This window comes from Diorhabda carinulata, chromosome 2 (assembly GCF_026250575.1).
Source record: "Diorhabda carinulata isolate Delta chromosome 2, icDioCari1.1, whole genome shotgun sequence".
NCBI lineage: Eukaryota > Metazoa > Arthropoda > Insecta > Coleoptera > Chrysomelidae > Diorhabda > Diorhabda carinulata.
In genome coordinates, this window is record NC_079461.1 from 36,650,434 (window position 1) to 36,671,979 (window position 21,546).

General features: G+C 32.2%; 1 protein-coding gene across 1 annotated transcript in view; it reads left to right on the forward strand.

The window, feature by feature from the left end:
• Window positions 1-21,546, forward strand: part of LOC130903381 (transforming growth factor-beta-induced protein ig-h3) — a 58,528-nt gene that overhangs the window by 7,275 nt on the left and 29,707 nt on the right. The window lies entirely within an intron of this gene.

The window sequence follows — 21,546 nt, forward strand, 5'->3', positions numbered from 1 at the left end:
TCAATTTGTCTCCGTAGTTGATTACCTCAAATTTATCGTCTGACTGTAGTATAACAGGTAGTTGTTGGTATTACTGACAATTATAGTTAAAGTTGAACGAGTATTTAAGTTTTTTACGTTAAATTGAATAATCTAGTTTATGATATGCATAAATTGCACAATAAACAAATGTATTTACAATTGGTTCCGCGTTACTTGTGAATAAGAATTCTAAATACTCATCATTTTGTTTACCTTCTAATTTGATCTCAATGACAATAGTTAAAATTTGAAAGGATTCTAAGTACGTTATGATTCGTATTGATTTAAAAACAATATGTTTTTTAGCTAAAACAAAATAATAAAAATGTTAGAAAGGAATTTTGATTTATGTACACTTTGAATAAACAGAAAGAAATAATAATGTACAGGACACATTAGTACGACCATCCCCTAATAATAATGACAAATTTTTCCTAATTTTAAGTGCTTGTTAAAATAGTTTACGACACCGATACCTGAATGTGTTTTCTCGAGTTATAAATTTAGATTTTTCAAGACAAAAAGCATGAAAAACCTCAACCAAGTTGATCGATTGATTGATTTTCTTGAAGAAAATAGTACCGAGGCCTCAATGAGTTTTCTGGAGTGATGAATCGATTGAAGAAACCAATTTCGATGGACAAATGGACAACGAAACTTCAATGAGTGATCTGGGGTGTTGAAACGATTTTTTATTGGTAAAATAGCAACGAAAACTCCATAATTTATTTCAGTGACGTGGTATTTGAAAAAACAGATTCTTCGTTTCGGGCAATGAAACCTCAATCGGTGATTTGAAGTAATGATTTGATTTAGAGACTGATTTTCTTAAGGAAAACAGTACCGAGGCCTCAATGAGTTTTTTGTAGTGATAAACCCATTAAAGAAATTGATTTTTATGTAAAAAATAACACCGAAATCTCAATGAGTTTGATGTCTGTATTGGTAAAGAGTTATTTGGAATGATGAATCGATTGAAGAAACCAATTTCGATGGACAAATGGACAACGAAACTTTAATGAGTGATCTGGGGTGTTGAAACGATTTTTTATTGGTAAAATAGCAACGAAAACTCCATAATTTATTTCAGTGACGTGGTATTTGAAAAAACAGATTCTTCGTTTCGGGCAATGAAACCTCAATCGGTGATTTGAAGTAATGATTTGATTTAGAGACTGATTTTCTTAAGGAAAACAGTACCGAGGCCTCAATGAGTTTTTTGTAGTGAAAAACCCATTAAAGAAATTGATTTTTATGTAAAAAATAACACCGAAATCTCAATGAGTTTGATGTCTGTATTGGTAAAGAGTTATTTGGAATGATGAATCGATTGAAGAAACCAATTTCGATGGACAAATGGACAACGAAACTTTAATGAGTGATCTGGGGTGTTGAAACGATTTTTTATTGGTAAAATAGCAACGAAAACTCCATAATTTATTTCAGTGACGTGGTATTTGAAAAAACAGATTCTTCGTTTCGGGCAATGAAACCTCAATCGGTGATTTGAAGTAATGATTTGATTTAGAGACTGATTTTCTTAAGGAAAACAGTACCGAGGCCTCAATGAGTTTTTTGTAGTGATAAACCCATTAAAGAAATTGATTTTTATGTAAAAAATAACACCGAAATCTCAATGAGTTTGATGTCTGTATTGGTAAAGAGTTATTTGGAATGATGAATCGATTGAAGAAACCAATTTCGATGGACAAATGGACAACGAAACTTTAATGAGTGATCTGGGGTGTTGGAACGATTTTTATTGGTAAAATAGCAACGAAAACTCCATCATTTATTTCAGTGACGTGGTATTTGAAAAAACAGATTCTTCGTTTCGGGCAATGAAACCTCAATCGGTGATTTGAAGTAATGATTTGAATTAGAGACTGATTTTCTTAAGGAAAACAGTACCGAGGCCTCAATGAGTTTTTTGTAGTGATAAACCCATTAAAGAAATTGATTTTTATGTAAAAAATAACACCGAAATCTCAATGAGTTTGATGTCTGTATTGGTAAAGAGTTATTTGGAATGATGAATCGATTGAAGAAACCAATTTCGATGGACAAATGGACAACGAAACTTTAATGAGTGATCTGGGGTGTTGAAACGATTTTTTATTGGTAAAATAGCAACGAAAACTCCATAATTTATTTCAGTGACGTGGTATTTGAAAAAACAGATTCTTCGTTTCGGGCAATGAAACCTCAATCGGTGATTTGAAGTAATGATTTGATTTAGAGACTGATTTTCTTAAGGAAAACAGTACCGAGGCCTCAATGAGTTTTTTGTAGTGATAAACCCATTAAAGAAATTGATTTTTATGTAAAAAATAACACCGAAATCTCAATGAGTTTGATGTCTGTATTGGTAAAGAGTTATTTGGAGTGATGAATCGATTGAAGAAACCAATTTCGATGAACAAATGGACAACGAAACTTTAATGAGTGATCTGGGGTGTTGGAACGATTTTTTATTGGTAAAATAGCAACGAAAACTCCATAATTTATTTCAGTGACGTGGTATTTGAAAAAACAGATTCTTCGTTTCGGGCAATGAAACCTCAATCGGTGATTTGAAGTAATGATTTGATTTAGAGACTGATTTTCTTAAGGAAAACAGTACCGAGGCCTCAATGAGTTTTTTGTAGTGAAAAACCCATTAAAGAAATTGATTTTTATGTAAAAAATAACACCGAAATCTCAATGAGTTTGATGTCTGTATTGGTAAAGAGTTATTTGGAATGATGAATCGATTGAAGAAACCAATTTCGATGGACAAATGGACAACGAAACTTTAATGAGTGATCTGGGGTGTTGGAACGATTTTTATTGGTAAAATAGCAACGAAAACTCCATTATTTATCCGAAGTGATTTATTTGAAAAAACAGATTCTTCGTTTCGGGCAACGAAACCTTAATCGGTGATCTGGAGCAATGATTTAAATTATCTGGAGTTAATATCTGTATTGGCGATGAACTTATTAAAGTTATTAGAATTCTGGTAGATATCACAAAGATTGTCTCGTATGAAAAGGGAAGTTTCCGACGTCTGTGATTGTCTAAAACTGTGTATCCTCACCAGAAGCTAAAAATCTCGTAATCTTAGTGCGTTTTACAAAATTTCCACCTGAAAAACAATAAACAGTGGATTATACAGAACATCGTTCAGTTCAAATTTTGATTGTATTAAAATTTTGTTTTAACAAAAGGTAGAGTTTCCGCAAGGAGAATTTTATACTGGGTATATATAAATTGTATTATCACATCACTTAAAGTCTTATATAAATCACAATTGATCTCTATTATCAAATTGTGACGGTCGTATAACTGGTTAAAGTTTAAGACGTATAAGCGTGTTCGCATCTCGAGATTTTAACACCGAAATATTTCAATTAATCCATATTTCTATTAAACGTCATTTTGAATATTGAATTTTGAATCCCATGGTGTGTTCAGGCGAATTTTGTTTCAAGGCGTCACTTTTTAAAGAAATTGGTAAGTGAATTTCTGAGGGGGGCCAAATATTCGATAAAACACCTTCTATAAACTGTTAAATAATAATTTGGTTATAATTATTTCATACATTCATCGTAGTAATAATGATGAATCATTTTGATTTGATTCCTCTTATAACCTTGAGATTGAATTGTAAATATTGGAACTCGCCTAACGTGAATATTTATAGAATTCATGACGTAACCGGTTGTCATCGAAAAAGAAGATAACGCGCCATTGTTATTAAAAATTAATGGACTAAGACGTGATTTTTATTCGAAAACGATTGCATTAAACCAAATCGGTTGGGTTTTTCTGATTAATAATAATAAATTACGTCATATTTGGTAACAGTAGAAAAAAAATGGGATTATCACCACTGATTGAATTAAAACTAAATAAGGATATTGAAGATTCGAAAAAGTAGATGATGAGCGCTACGTAATAAGTATATACGAGGTCTGGCTATTAAATAACGAGACTGCGACCCTAGAGGGCACCCTAGACGCGTCTATGCACGTCCCAAAACACGTTTCCGTCACTATTATATATATTTGTACAGTAGTCATAGTTTCAATCTCAAATGTCTCGTTAAATTGAAAAAAACTCCCGACTGAGTGTTATAAATTGTTGCAAGAAACCTATGGGGACAATTCTCTATTTCGTGCGCGTGTTTTTAAGTGGTGCAGTGAAGACCGAAAGAATATTGAAGATGACCGGAGCCCAGGTCACCCTGTGATTGTTTCAACTCCGGAAACAGTGACCAAAATCAACCAAATTGTGCGTGCAGATCGTCGAATGAGTATCCGGGGCTGTAAACGCCGATAAAGAAAGTTGGTGCCAAAAAATCTGACTCCTGACCAAAAGCTCTTGCGTCAATGGGTCTGCTCAGATTTCCTCGAGAGGTTAGAAAAGGATCTGCTTTAAAAGGAACCCGATTTGAGGCGGCACTCACCTAAGAAGACTCCCAGCACTGCTTTGATCAATAGAAAAAATGTATGTCGATGGGAGATAAGTATTTTAAGGAGAATTTTTATGATAAAACCTTTTTTTTCGTAACCAGTCTCGTTATTCAATAGCCAGACCTCGTATATGCATAACAACACAAATCGGAATGTTTGTAATTATTGAACTACGTCTGAAGATTTAGTATATAGAGTAGAAGTGTTTAAAAATAATAGAAAATAAAAAAAAATAATAGTAGGAAGAAACTTATTGTAAAAGGGGAAGATTATGATAAAAACTAAAGGAAAAATAATTTACGGGCTATCTGAGGTCGGATAGTTTGAGGGGGTGAGTTTATAAGGGTGAAGAACGGTTTATCTCGTTGTTACGAGTCCTATAGAAAAAATTTTAATGATAAGTTGTAGTTAGTAAAAAGATCTGAAACTTTTGTATTTACACTTTTTTCGCATAATCTCAAAATTAAAGTAAAAAACTGAAAAAACGGAGTTTTTTGTTTTTTATTTTTTCCTTTCACAGCAAACCTTTTCCTTTCCACAAAATTTTGTGAAAGTTACCTTTCCATGTCCTTTATACACTGTAATTTATTTAATTCGAAATATTTATTTTTCACGTTATTTTGACATAATATCGAAAAAGCAACCTAATTTTCGGAAGAAAATTCTCCCCTCAAAATATCAGCTTTTTTTTAAAAAGTCATTGAGACTTTGGTTCGTTGAAATCTCTATTTCCTGATGGTGTAAAAGAATATTACCATCACCATGGTAAACTTTCTTAGAAAAGACAAAAAATAAAACGGACATATGTACAATTTATAGATATTATTAGGCTCAAATTTTTCGTATAATTAGAGTGGAAAAATTCGATAAATAACTAAAAATTGTACGTTATTAAAAAAAATTCGGATGCGAGTTTTTCCAGCAATTTTATCGAATGAGTACAGGACCTGTGTTGGAACCGAACAGATTGAATAGATTGAGTTCATAGTTTTTAGCAAATTTTTGTAGTTTTGACAATATAGGAAAAAGATAATTAAGTGGAAGTTCCTGTAGATGTTTTCCTGGTTGAGGATACAATTGCGTTTTGACAGACACTAATACAGAATTCACTCTACGTACTCGAATTAATTTTTTTTAATTAAGAAAAAGGACTTAACAGACAAGCTTGAATAATAAATAAATTATCTCGAGCTCAGATCATATTCTCTGTTAATAGAGGTGAAGATATATTAAATCTTGTACGAAACCACATATTGAATTACATAAATAATTAGTTCCAGTGAAAGCATTTACAGTGTTTCCATATAATAATTACGGTACTTAATTAAGACTATCACTTATACAAATGTTCAAAGACATACATTTCGGGAGTATCTTAGACATTTGTATGATAACTTGGTAGGGAATTCGGTTTTTGCCGCATTTTCTTATTTACCTAGTGAATTAATTATCAAGGGTGTTTGTGATTTGTAATAATAATGATAATAATTCACGCTAGGACACAAAAAAGTAGTAAACGTTGTATTATATTATAAAAAAAACTATACTGAGACTACGAAAAATGTGAATTTTCATTTATTATCATCAACGGTTTGACCTTTGTGTAAACTCCGCCAAGAAAAAATATTCTTCAGAACGTTTGATTAATGAAGGATATAATAGTCATATTTATCTCTATAAGGTTAACCATTAATCAATTGAATGATTCTAATTAATATCTTTCAAAAGAAAACAAGGTAAAACTTCATATTTTTTCACTAGAGATTTGTGAAATAAAAATACAGACGGCGTTTCGAAATCTACATTCTTCTCACTTTTTTTTCTATAACTATCGTTAAATAACACAAAAAAATTCATAACAATTGTATTGTCGTTAAAACAAAAAGGTTTTACATGACGTGTCTTAAGCTTTGTATGAAAATTGGTAAGTAGCAATTTCAATTGCAAATTATAAAAAACTCTTGCCGACAATTTTGTTTGATCTACCATAGGCATAGATACCCAATTTTATAAATTTATTATTTTGATAAATACTTTCAATACTTAGAGTTTAAAAAAATCATTATTATACTGAATATCAAATTATAAAACGTAAATAGACGAGTAAAATGTTCCTGTCTGTGAGGGAGATTGGTTTAAACAGGATACCAGACGTGAACTGACACCTTTTTGTACCTCATTCGTCTATTATAACTTAAGTAGTATTTTATCTGATGATAATAATTTTGTTGCCAAACTATCCTTGACGATTCGGTTATTGCCAACCGTTTATTCAGTTTTCTGTGTTTAAAACCTGACAAAACTTGACGCAAAACTATAAATTGTCCTACGTATAAAATTTTGAGTAGCTTTGTCAACTGATATCAATTTTTCTTAACATGTTTTCGGTTCTGTGAATGATCTACAGCAACCCCTTTCGGAACTACTCGATAAATGGGAAATTTATTTATTATGATGGCATCATCAGATTACTGAATATTTTTTTAAGAAAAAATTTATTATTTAAATAAATCTCACCGATCCACGTCACTGCTTATCGCTGATTGTCTAGCAGGAATATTTCAAATAAATTGTGTACAGTTTCGGCCAAAAGAAATTCATTTATGTCTACGATTCGATGTTTTCATTGGTAAACAATGAAGATGATGAGTCCTCGTGGACTGACGATTTGTTAGATGTTTATGAATCGAAACAAAAATACGATATGTTCCGAGAAATTTAGAATAACGACGATAAAAAGCTAAAAGCTCTCAAATTCTACAACGTTCGCTTGGTATAATTATAGACAAAAGTATCCCTGCATGATCTTCATTCTTTACTTGAATTACACCAGAAATTTCTTCTTTTTTATTAATAGAATACAGTCTTGTTCAATTCTAAATATTTAACCTGCTTTAACATTAAAACGATAAGACATTCTTGATTTCAATTTTTATTTTTGTTTTAAGGTTTATTCCAGCTTGAAAAAAATAATTTATGTTTTGTGAAATCTTCAAAAACCTTTTTTTTATATATATGAAATGTATTTCATCAAGTTGTTTTGAGAAGTTATCTAGAAACGGTTTATATCCTTTTGCGGCAATGTCTTAAGAGAAAAATTTAAATAGCAAAATTGTAGGTTACGAAAAAATCTACACTTTTCCACATAACCTCAAAAATTACAGTAAAAAAATTCAAATAACCAAATTTTTGTTTTCATTTATTAAAAAATATATAATTTCTCCCAAAATACACGTATTTTTTTTTGATTTAAAATATTTTTGTTGTATCTTATTTTGACTTAATATAAAAAAATTATCCTAATCAATTTTAATCAAAAATTCTCACGTCATTTTTGGAAATCTCAGATAATAAACGGTTTTTACCATTTAAATCACCCCCTTCTCCACTTTCCGACCTCAAATATCACGTAAATCCTTTTATTTTTGTTATGTTCTCTTCCTTTTTCAATATATTTCATTCTATTACCATTTTCTTTCACTGGCTTCAGTCCTGGTCTAAATAATCATATATGTACAAGGTTAGAATTGTAGCCGCTCAGATTGAGCTCTTATAATTTCGAAGTTTGTAGAAACAATTTCTGGCAGTCCTTTCTCGTTTTGTCTTCATCCTGTAATTTTCCTCATTCTTTCAATATGTTCATACCACTTTTTTTATACTACTGTAAATTATTTAGATAATTATCGCTTCTAAACGATAAAATCAAATCTCAATTTGTTCATTAATTTTGATGCGATTTCGTGGGTCCAATTACTTTGTTTAAGGATACATCGTTAACTATGACCTCGAAATTTAACAAACAACAAGAGAAAACTGCAATAAATAATGTAATTACCATTTTTATCACATAAATTATGTTCAAATTACATTATATTAAACTTTGTGTTTATAATTTATAAATATTTCTGTATTAGAAGAGACGATTAGAGCGAATAGTTATAAAACCTGCTACAAATCATCATAATAATGATATCTAGTTAGTAAATGTATTCCCGAATTTATTTCCATGAATCCAAGTTATACAATTCCATTTAAAACCACCCTTATTATCTTGGTTATATCTCAAGATTCTCGCGACTGCCTTACTACGAATAGTTGACAAAAAAAAATTCTAAACTTCCATATTCAACCGGATAATTATCATTTATATATAAGCCTCATTAGCAACGAATACATTTTTTATTTATTGTTGAAAAAATTATTTTCAAACATATCGAAGCTTTAGTTTATTATACACCACAAATCGACTGTATTTAGATGGATATAGTTATGATGGAAGATCCATCTTGGGCTCTGAACTTATTACAAAAATTATTCAACCTTGGGGTCATTGTTAAAAAATGTTTCACCAGATTTCGATTTATTCATGAATTATCTCCAGTATCAGTTGTTTATTTACTGGAATATCCAATAACATTCGGCTGGTTTTCAGCAGCAATTAATAAAATTAATATTATCAAAATCAACAAGCGTTATCAATCGATTTCAATATGAAGACCTCTTCCAAATGACACCACCGTACTCTCCAGCGATAATGTGGTTTCTTTATCATCTATCTGCATCCAAACTGAACTAATTTGGTCTATCTGTCACAATTTACTATAACGTTCGCTATATTTATAAACAAAAGTATCCTTTTTGCTTAGATTGACTCATTAATGTTCAAGATTTTGATAATGGGAAGAAACTTCCCTCGAAATACACCAGGAGCTTCTTCTTTTTTTTTCCAGTTCCAGATACCATACCATTTTTATTGTCCTCTCTAGTGGTTTCCGTGCTTCTGGTTTTTTGCCTATTCTGTCCATTCTTTTCCTTCGACATGATCTTTCCAATCTCGTTTATGATCTCCAGATCATCGTAATACATTTTGAATTCCCAGTTCTTAGTATCCTGGCTTCTCAGTGTATCTCTGAGTCCCATTCTCCCAATTTAGCGTTTTCATTTCAGCCGGCTTCATTATTTTTTTCATTGTTGAAGATTTCATGTATCAAATTCATCTTACTCGATGTTTTCACTGCAATGTAATAGAATTTCATTATTTTATCTTCCTGTTTACTAAGTGATTCCCAGACCAGGAGACCGATTCCAATAAAACATCTTGTTAATCTTTTAAAACATGGAAAGTTATTGGATCAGATTAGATCAAATATTCAGAGATGCAGTTTAACCAAAGGATGTAAGATTCAGTCCAATCTATAGATAAATTCAAGTAGATACCAGACTCAGTTTTCGTGTGAGGTTTTCTATTCCTCTGGTCTCTATTTCTGCTGGTAAACAAATCTGTTTAGATCCAGTGAGGAGGTGATAAGAACTTGGTTACCATTCCTATATTTCTTTTCTCCTATACTTCCTAGGAAACTAATTGTTATCACTTCTTAATGATTTCTATATTACGACTGCTAGTTAAAGTAATCGATTATAATTTATTTACGTTTATCCTTCTTTGTTCTGATATATGTACTTCGTAAAATGTCAGCTCAAAATACGTTCTAAATTGTTTCAAATAAACTAAAGCGGTTCAGACCTGCTTATATCCCAGTAAAGGAATGCTCTACTTTCATCAGATATTATGAATATCTTTCACATTTGTATGTAAGTTTCGCAGATACGAGATGAGGAGAAATTCGAAAAAAGACAACGCTTTTGGCGTTCGGAATCTTACAAATTCCCCACGGTGAATTGCGTTTAAAATTTAGTGACATATCAGCTGGATAAATAGGAATATACTGAATAATGTACGAAATATGGATGTTTTTGATATCTTATTTTGAAAATTGAGCTTCGATTGACGCTTTTCCATGGAAGAAAAATTTAACAATATTCGATGAAAATCTTTTGTTCCCTTTTGAATAACAGAAAAAATCAAAAAGCTTCGTCTGATATAAAATTATAACTGAATGTTATTCAAAAATTAGGCCTTCTTTGAGTTGCGCTTGACTGAATCTTTTTTCATAAGTCGTCAAGAAAAAATTAGTCCAGATAGGATTCTATTGAAAAATGCTACTAAGCACTAAATCCATGAAACTTTGCTATGGTGGAATTGTGAATTAAATGAGAGATAGTTTCCTTTGAGATTAGATAATTCATTTTTATAAAACGATTTTTATAAGGCTCTCAACTATGACTTTAATTAATATTTCTTTCCTTGAAAACTTTTTAAAGTCCAAAAACAACTAATAATTGCTCTGAAGTTTGATTTATTAAATTGGTGAAATTCCGAAGGAAATGGTGAAAAATAATGGCAATGATTGAAGTCTGAAAGGTCTGAAAATATATAAATTTCTTTAATTTACGTTTTCAAAACGACTTAATTTTAGATCTTTCTTTTTTTTTATATTTGCAAGACAGATAAAAATTTGACGTTTCGACTACTTTCAGTCTTTATCAAAATATTTTGATTTGTAATTATAGGGGACCTGTTGGAGGGTTTTGTGGAGATCGGCTTCTCGGGGGGTTTTAGACGAAATGTTATTGTTGGTCTTGGTTGCCAATAATCTCTGGCTTGTGTTCAGTATAGACGTTTCTCCAAATTTCGATAGCTTCTCGAATTATCCTGGACTTGGAGTGAGGCGATGGTTTTGGTTCTACTGAAATCGATTGGGTGTCCATTTTGGACACGAAGTTGGTCAATGGTGAAGGAAATATCGGATTTAGCCAGACAACAAATGCTCCTTGGCTCTGACGGAAATACGTCGATTTGTCTGGCCAATATAAGATAATGTTGTACATGAGCCAACGAAGGCTTCGAAGAATGATGAATACGTTTTTAATAAAATTTTGCTTTAACAAAGCTGTTATCCATCAACCGACGAAGGTTATTGAGTAGATAGTACCACAGTCAGTAGTTGATTCAATTTTTTTGAATAGATTGTGATATTTGGATTTCTGATTAACATCAAATGAATTTAAACGCATTTTTCTCGTCAATAATACCTCCAAAGAAACCTGTTCTTCATTTGAACGTTCCGTGTTATGTATAATAGTATATTATTCACAAGTATATAATGGACGTTTGCTCCCGTGGTAGTAAACTTCACCTGGTGAATAATAACTCATTATACGCGTGAAGAATACTACATTTTATCCATAACTATATCAAATAAATAAAATACTTGAGGGGTATATTGAAAAATTAGAATTATCCTTTCTAATGACCTTCTATACATATCAATCCTTCTTCTATATCATCATAATTTAATGTGATCTCAAAATGTAATTAAACCTGTCTCATCTATCAACTAAATACACCGGTATTTAAATTCTCCGTGAATACAAGATGCGGTGACCTACAAAAGAATGTTCGATGTCATCAATATTTATGAGGTGTGTTCAAATACTAAAAATCAATCATAATAAATCGTACAACTGCCGTTCTCACATGCAAAGCGCAACAGGAATATGAAGGAAAAGTTTTCCGCAAGTCAGATATATAAAAACTTTCAGACATATTGCAGGCGTCTCGAATAACTGTATTTATTATGATATAAACATGAAGGTAACTATATAATATAAATGAATATGTAAATGGGATGCAAATACAGTTGAAATCTTTGCTAGAGAAAATGGAAAAAGATTTGGGAAGAGTTGTCATTTCAATTTTCAGTCGAAACAACTTTTATAAACCATATGATCAAGTTCTTGCCATTCGAGAACCTTGACAACAATCGAGCTGATATTTTGATATTTCTCCGAATATACAATGAACAAAAATTGATACGAAAATGCTTGTATTATCTGCGTATGCTGCAGCTGTGGCTAGCACTGACTATCAAGTACAGTACTGGACCTTATGGAACTCCAACCTCTACTCTAAATATTTCCAAAGCGTTTTTCTTGTCATTTTATGATTAAGTGTTCACTGGATACGCGATTCAAACTTTGAATTGATGACTCATTTAGCTCGAAAGAAAAACATTAATAGAACCGCTGAATTATTTATAAACTAATTCCAATTAACACGATAGTGTATACTAATTTGGAATTGTGAGAAAATATTTTTAAATAGAAATAATTTAGACGTTTTTAATTATCGGGAAACACAGATCCGCAATAAAAACGGATTAAGTCATTAAAACGATGATTAACAAGAGGTGTACCAAGCGGAATACCTGTACACACATAAAATGCATTACAAGACTTACCTAGTATCATAAACATCTCTACCTTAGTCCATTTAATTACATTTTTTTTTATTTAACACCTTATAACATACAATGTTTCTTCATAGTACAACGAAGAATGATTCTTAACTAAAAATCGTCTTTTAACAGTCGAATGAATAAGTTTTTGTATGACAACATGCACTGATAATTTTTTTTTTATATCAATTACTGAAAGTTTCAAATTTCTTTCGAATCTATGGCCCGCCATGGACCATTAACCTTCCTAGATTCAATACATTCCTTACGAAATATAACAAACACTCAACGTGCAAACAAGAAATCAAAAATACTTTCAAGAAAATAACAATTAGTGGCAACTATGATCTTATTTTATATACAGACGCCTCCAAGAGCGGAACAGGAGTAGACTACGCAGCTACACCGTCACAATTTCCAATCAAATCATCTTTAATTCCACCAACTTGCAGCAATCTCTCACATCACTAAAAGTAACAGTTACCTGGTTGCCTTCCCACATTGGGATCGTAGGTAACGAATTAGCAAACCAACAAGCAAAAAATGCTTCAACTCTTACCATCACCGATAATATAACTTGGGACTTAAAATCTCACTTTAAAAGAATAACCAAAATAACGTTGCGACAAAACTTGAACACTACCTTACACTCTATACGTCACCCTCAAACAAATAGCTTCGCAGGCATCTTCAGACAAGACTTAACCATTATAAGAAGGGTAAGAATCGGACACTCCAGACTCGGTCATAGTTATCTGATGTCTTCTATAGCCAGATCAATTTGCACCAGCTGTAGTTCCAATTTGACGATAAAACACATATTGACTGAATGCCATAAATATGTTTCCCAAAGATTGCAATCACAAAGATACCCTGAATGACTTTCCAGCTTCAATTCCTAGGGATGTGAACCTTTGCCATGTGTAAATGGCCATAGTAGCCAAGCAGGTTGAATATGAATTAAAAAAAATTGATTCTATATAAAAAGTCCGTTTGGTTTGAATCTTTTAAGTTAATTTTTTTGCGAGTACATTTAGGTGGACACTCATTCTGACACTGTAAACTTTATGTCTAACAGAAGGCACTCCCACGAGACGTTCACAATAGTTCTTAGGGTTTTGTATTGAAACTTTTGGAGGATTTCAATGGTAGAGTTGTTAGCAGTAAGTAGATCCATGTGAGTTTTGAATTTATTATATAGACGAGCTTCTACCAATTATCCAATGCATTACTCTGCAGTTAATACCCTTCTGAACGTGCCGTATTAAGTCACCTTGACGTTGGCGATCAGCATGGCAAAACTCTCTGTATCTTGAGCTAGTTTAAATAACTTCTTTTAATTAGGATAATATTCTTCAAGCAAGAGGCTTGTTTTCTTCCAATTCCTTCAACTTTACCCATCATAATCAACTGGAGGAATTTAATGTTATCCACCAACTCTGTTAAGGACAGCATCTTTTATTTCGTGTTTTAACTCATGTTGCATAGTGGTGGATAAGTGTCTTTGCCTAAATTAAATGTTACCCGAGTTGACTTATTTACGTTAGGCTTGAATTGCAACTTCTTCAAAAGTATAAAACTTTGATTAGGATAGGAAATACGTAAAATTTTCTTTTTCTTTTGATTGTCGTACGTTATTCACGCAATTCCATCCTTAGTTCCATATTATATCAACTTCTGCCCAAAAGCTGACTGTTATTTCTAAATCACTCTGTATTCTACACGTTAGTAACTTTTCGCAGAGATCATTATAGTAATTTTTGTAGAGTTTCATACCAAGCAATTTAAAACCTGATGTGGGTTGAATTAGAACCCTTTGGATTTTCATACTTTATTTTAACTGATTAGTGTGACTAAAATTATTTGAAATAAATTTGAGTTTGAAGAATTTCACGTACTACTATGATAAAAACTTTAGGTAACATTCTGAATGTGCAAAAAATGCGGAATTGAAATCATTGACCCGGCAATTACAAAAAGCGTGGGATGTTTCTAATGGAATTTCTTAACTCCAGCTGTATTTAAACGCGAAATGATAATTAAAATATGAAAAGAAGATAAATTGATCAAACAATTTTAGTTTAGCACATTTTTTTTTTATATTAGTGATTCAGAAACATGATCCCCGAATAAGATTTAAATATGCAAGGCTATACATTCTCTTCGATTGTAGTCACCCTGTAGTTTGTGGGAAGTTATACCAGATTTCATCGCCACCCATTTACAATGTATTCTATGTTTCTTCTTTTTCACTGTTTCTGGTTCGGAAACTTTCAATTTCCATTCCATTTTGTATATTTCTGATTTGTATCCGATTCTCTTTATCTTACCCATATTACACATTCTTCTAATTTCTTCTTTTTGGTACCTCGCTCTAATATTAGTATATGTTCTCTCATTTTATCGATGATACTTCCAAAGATATAATTTGTTCTAATTATGCAACTAAAATGTTAATAAATACTACTGAGAATCCATCATTTTGTCTTACCGCAATATTAGTTTCAAATTCCTCGGATAATCCTTGTTTTGTCATTACCATTTCCATATAAGTCAAAATATTAATCATCACCTATCTTATCGACTTCTGTGGCACTTCCAGTTTCCATATCCTCATAATTTTCCTCTGTTTGACACTGTGGAAAGCCAATGAAACGCATTGCGTTCCAATGTTGTGTTCCCAACATTTTTGGTTTACTATGAATGAATAGAACCCCGTTCAGTTTTAGTGATTCAAATTTAAAGATAAATCCAGAAGAGTTTCCAAGAATGGATATTAGCTATTATACACACTAGCTACTATAAAAATCTTAATGCTTTCATGAAAGATTTGTGGAAGCTATGGAAGGGCAAAAGTAAGCTCGATATTTTTCTTTTTCTTACACGTGATTGTTCATTCAAGTTCTTTTTGTTTATGTGATTAAGAACTGCTGGTAGATGACAGAAAACAACTTTGTCTTTGTTAATTCCAATAATGCTACACAAGAAGTTTTGGAAGAATCAGAATCAGCTCATTTTGACAATAACTTCGCGAAGTATTGAGATAACATTCGACGACGAGTGTATCATGTGAAAACGTCTTTTTGTAATACTTACAACAAATATTTTTCGAACAGCTTCAAATAAAAGTTTTTGTACAGTTCCAGATTAAAGAAATTACAAAAGATTTTAGTAAAAAAGTTACTGTTAGTGTTCAAATTGCAGTTCTGAATTTCTGGTACGTCTTTCATTTTGTTGGACGAGTTCGTAATCGTAATCCGCGTTCGTACTCTACTCGACGATCACGTGTTATGATGACAAGCACGAACATGCTTCGTTTTTCGAATCTTTTTCGAGAACGTTGCCTGACATTTACCGACCTCTATATTTGAAAATGAGCAAAATCTCATGTTATGCTCGGGTGTGCAACAACCCTCAGAGTTATTTTATATATACACGTGTAAAACTTTATGCTACTTTTAATAAACAAAAAATGTAAATTTTTGAAATTATAGTTTCCGGCATATTTTAGCTTTGATGTGTTTGTTGAACGTATATGGACGTTATATAGTCATCAAAGTGATTGTTATTTACCAGGTAATCCCTTTGATCCTTTCGACAATATTGTTGTAACTTTACATAACGTTGTGGTTCAATTTTATTGCAGTTTAATAAAATTTTTAACATATTGATGCCATTCACTTACTACGAGTTTGATGCCTTTCAGTTATGATGTACGAGTAAACACGATTCGTTAGGTCGTTAACTGGTTTATCGACCGAGAAGTTTTTACCGACATTCCTATATTATTACGTATCACATTTTGATTGCCTCGGCGATGGTAACATCTACAATTCGTAGAAGTAGCTTCACTTTTTTTATGAATTTTTAGATTCTTATACTTTCCGGTCTGTTCCAAATAACAACAAATTATTGTTTTTAAAATCGTGATAATGAAACAGAATAGAAAATTGTCATTAATTGAACTATCTCTGTATATTTGATATGAAAATGTGGTATATTTATGGAAATTAACATGATCGTCAGATAAAATCAACGTTATCTTTCCAGTAACGTGTACATTATATTCCATATTCGTGACAAGGATTCAAAATCTTGTGATTTTCATCCACGACAGATCCTTTAAGCTTTTATGAAATATAAGAGGATGGTTTATAAGTTTAGCCAAGTATGTAGAATCGCTTAATAGAGAGTGTATCTCTGGTAGACATACACTGAATGTTTATACAATGATGGAATAGTAAAGAAAGGAAATATATAGATACACGTGCAAGTTTTCAAAATTTATTATTATAGAACGCCTTATTTATTTCGATTCTGGAGAATTATGGTTTTCAAAAATGCGTTAGAGCATTGTCGTAGTGAAAAATGATTCATCTTCTTCCATTGGTTGCTACACTTGTAGCAAATAAACGCTGGTATACTATTGATAATTGACCGTTCTGCGTTGCTCTGATTGAACGGTAGCAACATGTCCTGCTATACCGAAAAAACAGTCCAGCACCAACCTATTGGTATTCTCAAAAATACAAAAAAACGCTACTCTAAAACTCCATGGGGAGACCATTGAACAAATGTCATCTCTAAGATACCTGGACACGCTCGTCAACCAGCAGTGCGACCCAAAAACTCGATAGCAAATCATGAATGGAGCAAGCGCGGAAAACTTTGAACAATATGAGGACATTTCTGGCAAACCGCAACCTTGGCCTGGAACTTCGGACCAAATTGTTTCGCTGTTACATCTTTTCTGTTCTTCTCTACGGATGCGGCCACGGAGAAGAAAATGGATGCGTTCGAAACGTAAGCCTAAAAGCGAGTGCTACGGTTATCTTGGACGGATCATGAGACATAGAGGTCGTACAGCAAATGGGTAAACATAAAGAACTTTTCACGACAATCAAGAAGAGAAAATTGCAGTAGCTGGGACATATAATGAGATAATAGAAGGGGAGATCGAAGAAAAACGGTCGGTCGGCCGTAGACAAAATTCATGGCTGAAAGAGCTGCGGCTTCTCGTTCAACAATAGCCATTTGGATCGCCAACCTCCGTAGAGAGACGGCGTCGTAAGAAGAAGAGTTTGCTTCTAAGTGTTTCGTATTTGATTTGGCTCATAGAGTCAATTGTCGATCAACATTCCTTTGCACCAATCGACACGAGCTTTTTTGAGCGATTGTCAAATTATGCGATATCCAACGCGACCAAATCTTTTTGTAGGCCAAACGTTTATTTAAAATTGAATATAAGCGATCGGAACTAATGCCCAAGCACGCCTCAATGTCACATGACCATTTTGTAATATCATTTTATGCACCTCATCGATATTTTGTGGCGCAACAGCCTATTTCGGATGATTTTTACGAAATTCATCTTGAAACGAAGTGCGACAACGATTGAAATCGGAAAACAATGACTCTAGAAAGTGCTTTATCAAAAGTAGAACAGATTTGATCGATACACTGCTGTTGGTTTAATCCATGTCGAAAATCATCGCACGATAATTCCATTTTTGGACCAAGACAAATGTTTCAAGTATCTGTAAATAAAAATTTCTGAGTACGTTCACCATTAGAAATGTCTGTATGATGACAATGTCATATTTGACATATTCACATCAGTGTTGCCATATTTTAAGACATAAATATCAATTTAACTTCAACATCATTCATATCAAACGCGCCGAAGATGGGTTGTAACCCAATAAAGTCATGGCGTCTGGTTTTAGGAATGCTCTTGGTATAATCATCTTCAAAGGGTATAACAATGTCAATTCAATGATTTACTAAAATTTAAAACAAAGAATAAGAAAGATTTTGCACCAGGACAATGCAAGGATGTATAAAAGTGTAGTTCCGATATGAAAAATCTGTTAAATAAGATAAAAAGAGAAGGCTCAGTAGAAATAGATTAGTCTTTCATGACGATTCTTTCCATATTTCAAGTATTTAAATATAGATGAAAAATTCGACGCTACTGCTGAAAAATTAAATTGTATCAGTGGATTTATTCGAAGTTTTATTTTACCAACGGATTTCTCATAAACAACATACGTAGAAAGCATATTTTTCTACTAAAAGATAAGAGCTAACTTTTGTGCCAGAATTGTAACAAATGCTATGAATAATAACCATAAAATTCGCAGTTTCTGTTGCCAATAAAGTTGTAATAAACCGGTTCTTATCTTTTTTTTTTCCTTTTCTACAAAATACTACGTCTTGACGCGCATAAATTTAGTAACGTTTCTCGGTCGTAAAAAAACAAATTCCTAATTTCACCAACCTATATAATAAAAATTATCATTGGGAAAATATATGGTTAATTAATTATTTATTACAATTCTATAACAATTCGTTATAATAAACAAACTGTTTTACGTTTTAGGAAACAGTCTAAAACAAAAGTCATTGTTTATATTTTTTTAAATGTCTGACAGATCTCACTGTTAAAAAAATAAACTATGTCACAACAATTATTAGAAAATCTTCATTTTCATATATAATTTGATGATATAATTTACAGAGAAACCTTCGTAAAACCATTTCTTTTTAATTAGACGCTACAAATCATTTCAATATTTCCTTTGGATTCAAATTTCTTGATACCTAAAAACTTCACCATAGATCTGAATATATAGATATGATAGAAGTTGAATACCACCAAGTTCTTGATAAAATCTCGTGAGAGCGCATCAGCTGTCCACTATAAACCTCAGCAATGATAGCTCGACCATCTGGAAATATTTGGAAGTATATTGAACCTACACAACCAGATTACCACTCGAATCGACCTCTACTCGACGTTTCGCTTGAATCTCGGTTGATTCCAGAACTTTTTAGTTTACAATCTGAGCGCGAACGATCTTCAACAGTCAAATCTTCTCTCTAAAAACGATTAAACGCTGTGTCGTTCGATTCTACTCAATTACCACGTCTGCTTTTATATGTTTTTTTTTCCAATAATGTCTAAACAATAAACGTATTTCATATTTATTGCATTCCATACTATCATAAAAACGTACCGCATCGTCAATAAACAAAGAGAGAAAAAGGCAATTGTAGAAACTAGTCTTACTTAATTGAGTGGTTGTTCTAATTTGGAAAATATTGTTAGGATCCTCCCCGAGCCTTCTATGGTAGTTGTTTCGTGTTAAAACGATTTTTCTACAATTATTTTTCGATAATTGACATTGAGAACTATCAAAGGAATGAACTAAGAAATCAAATATAAGAGAAGCTCTGAGAATTCAGGATATAGTGGGATTCACGAGACCAAGACAACGATATTGACGATATTGACGACAGAATTATGGAAGGTGGATGGACTGAACAGGCTGAAAGAAGTCAAAAGAGAACAGAAAGAAAATCTTTTCGATTCTCTTTGTAATGTGGTATCAATTAATCAAATAATTATTTAATTAGTTAATTATTAAATACCAGTTATTATGCAACGGATGTTCTGGTTGCTTTGGAGGCGTCGGCTCATTAGTCATTTCTACATTTCCCTTTAACGAACAATTTTCTTTGAACTAAACTCGAGTCCTTTGTTGAATACGATTTTCCTGATAGTCTATGTGTTTGGTTGGCTTTTATGGCTAGTTCAGAATTAGTCAGCTTTCAAGTGAAAACAATTATTGATATTCCGGTAGTTAACGTTTTGAACTAATTCAAAATTGATACCGAAGGAAGAAATTTGTATAACTTTGTTAATTAGATTGTTGATTGCAGTTGATTACAACAAAATTAATTTACTTTGGATTAAACCATATCACTTCCAGGTTTTAAAATTTGAGCGATATGAATGTCAAAAAAAAAAAATTCGAGCTAATTTCTCGCATATTCACGAAGTATTTCAATTCGGAATACCCCTCGAATTCTTCATTGAACATATCCAAGGTTTTCTCATTGTATACTCCACCATTTTATTCGATGATAGATGCAATCCTCCTGTTCATTAAATTAAATTAAATTTTGTCGGAATCCAACACAAGAATTTTCACTAATTCATTTCTAGACATCTCACGTTTTCATGTTTTCTACAGAGTGGTGAATAAAACGAATATCCTCGACCGTATTTTCTTTAGCTAATCTATTATAAAACAAACGGTCGAAAAGGGTTGCTAACGTCTCTCGCTGACCGAAATATACAGTGCTTTTCAGATAAAAGTATCCACCTTTAATAACTTTTGTAATACTGGTATTTAGAAAAAATCCAAAAACACGTCAATTTATGTTGGAAGGGGCAAGCATTATGGCTTATTTAAAATTACTGGAAAAGCCACCCCCTCACCCCTAGCAGCATCCCCTTTATTTTTTTAAATTACTTTTCATATTTTTTTTGTAAAATTTGGATACTCCTCTTTGAGCTGATTTCAAAAATGTATAATACTTGTAGGTTAAAGTGGTTAGTTTGAGATAAACAATTTTTCTTTTAAGAGCACAAATTTTACTTATTATTTACTTTCACCTTATTTGCCTGTACTAAAATGGGTTGTACAACAGTTCAAACTCTTTAATCTTTTTAACTGTGCTATTTATTATGAAGTTACAATAAGTGTTCAAAATGAGTACCATTCACTTCCATACAATGGTATAATCTATTTTGAAATGCCTCTCTGACATTGCTTAATACGGCTGGATTTAATTGTCGACATTCATTTTCTATCCTCTCTCGTAAATCATCCAGAGATTCTGGTTGGGTAGCATAAACTTTTGTTTTTAAATACCCCCATAAAAAGAAGTCTAGGGGTGTTACATCCGGTGACCTAGGTGGCCACTCCATCATCTGCCCCCTTCTACCTATCCAACGAGCGGGGAATGTTTCGTTTAAAAATTGTCGGACAGACATAGCATAGTGTGGGGGAGCTCCGTCTTGTTGAAATACCAGTAAATCTTCGGAAAGGTTATCATCATTTTCTATTATTGTTGTAATA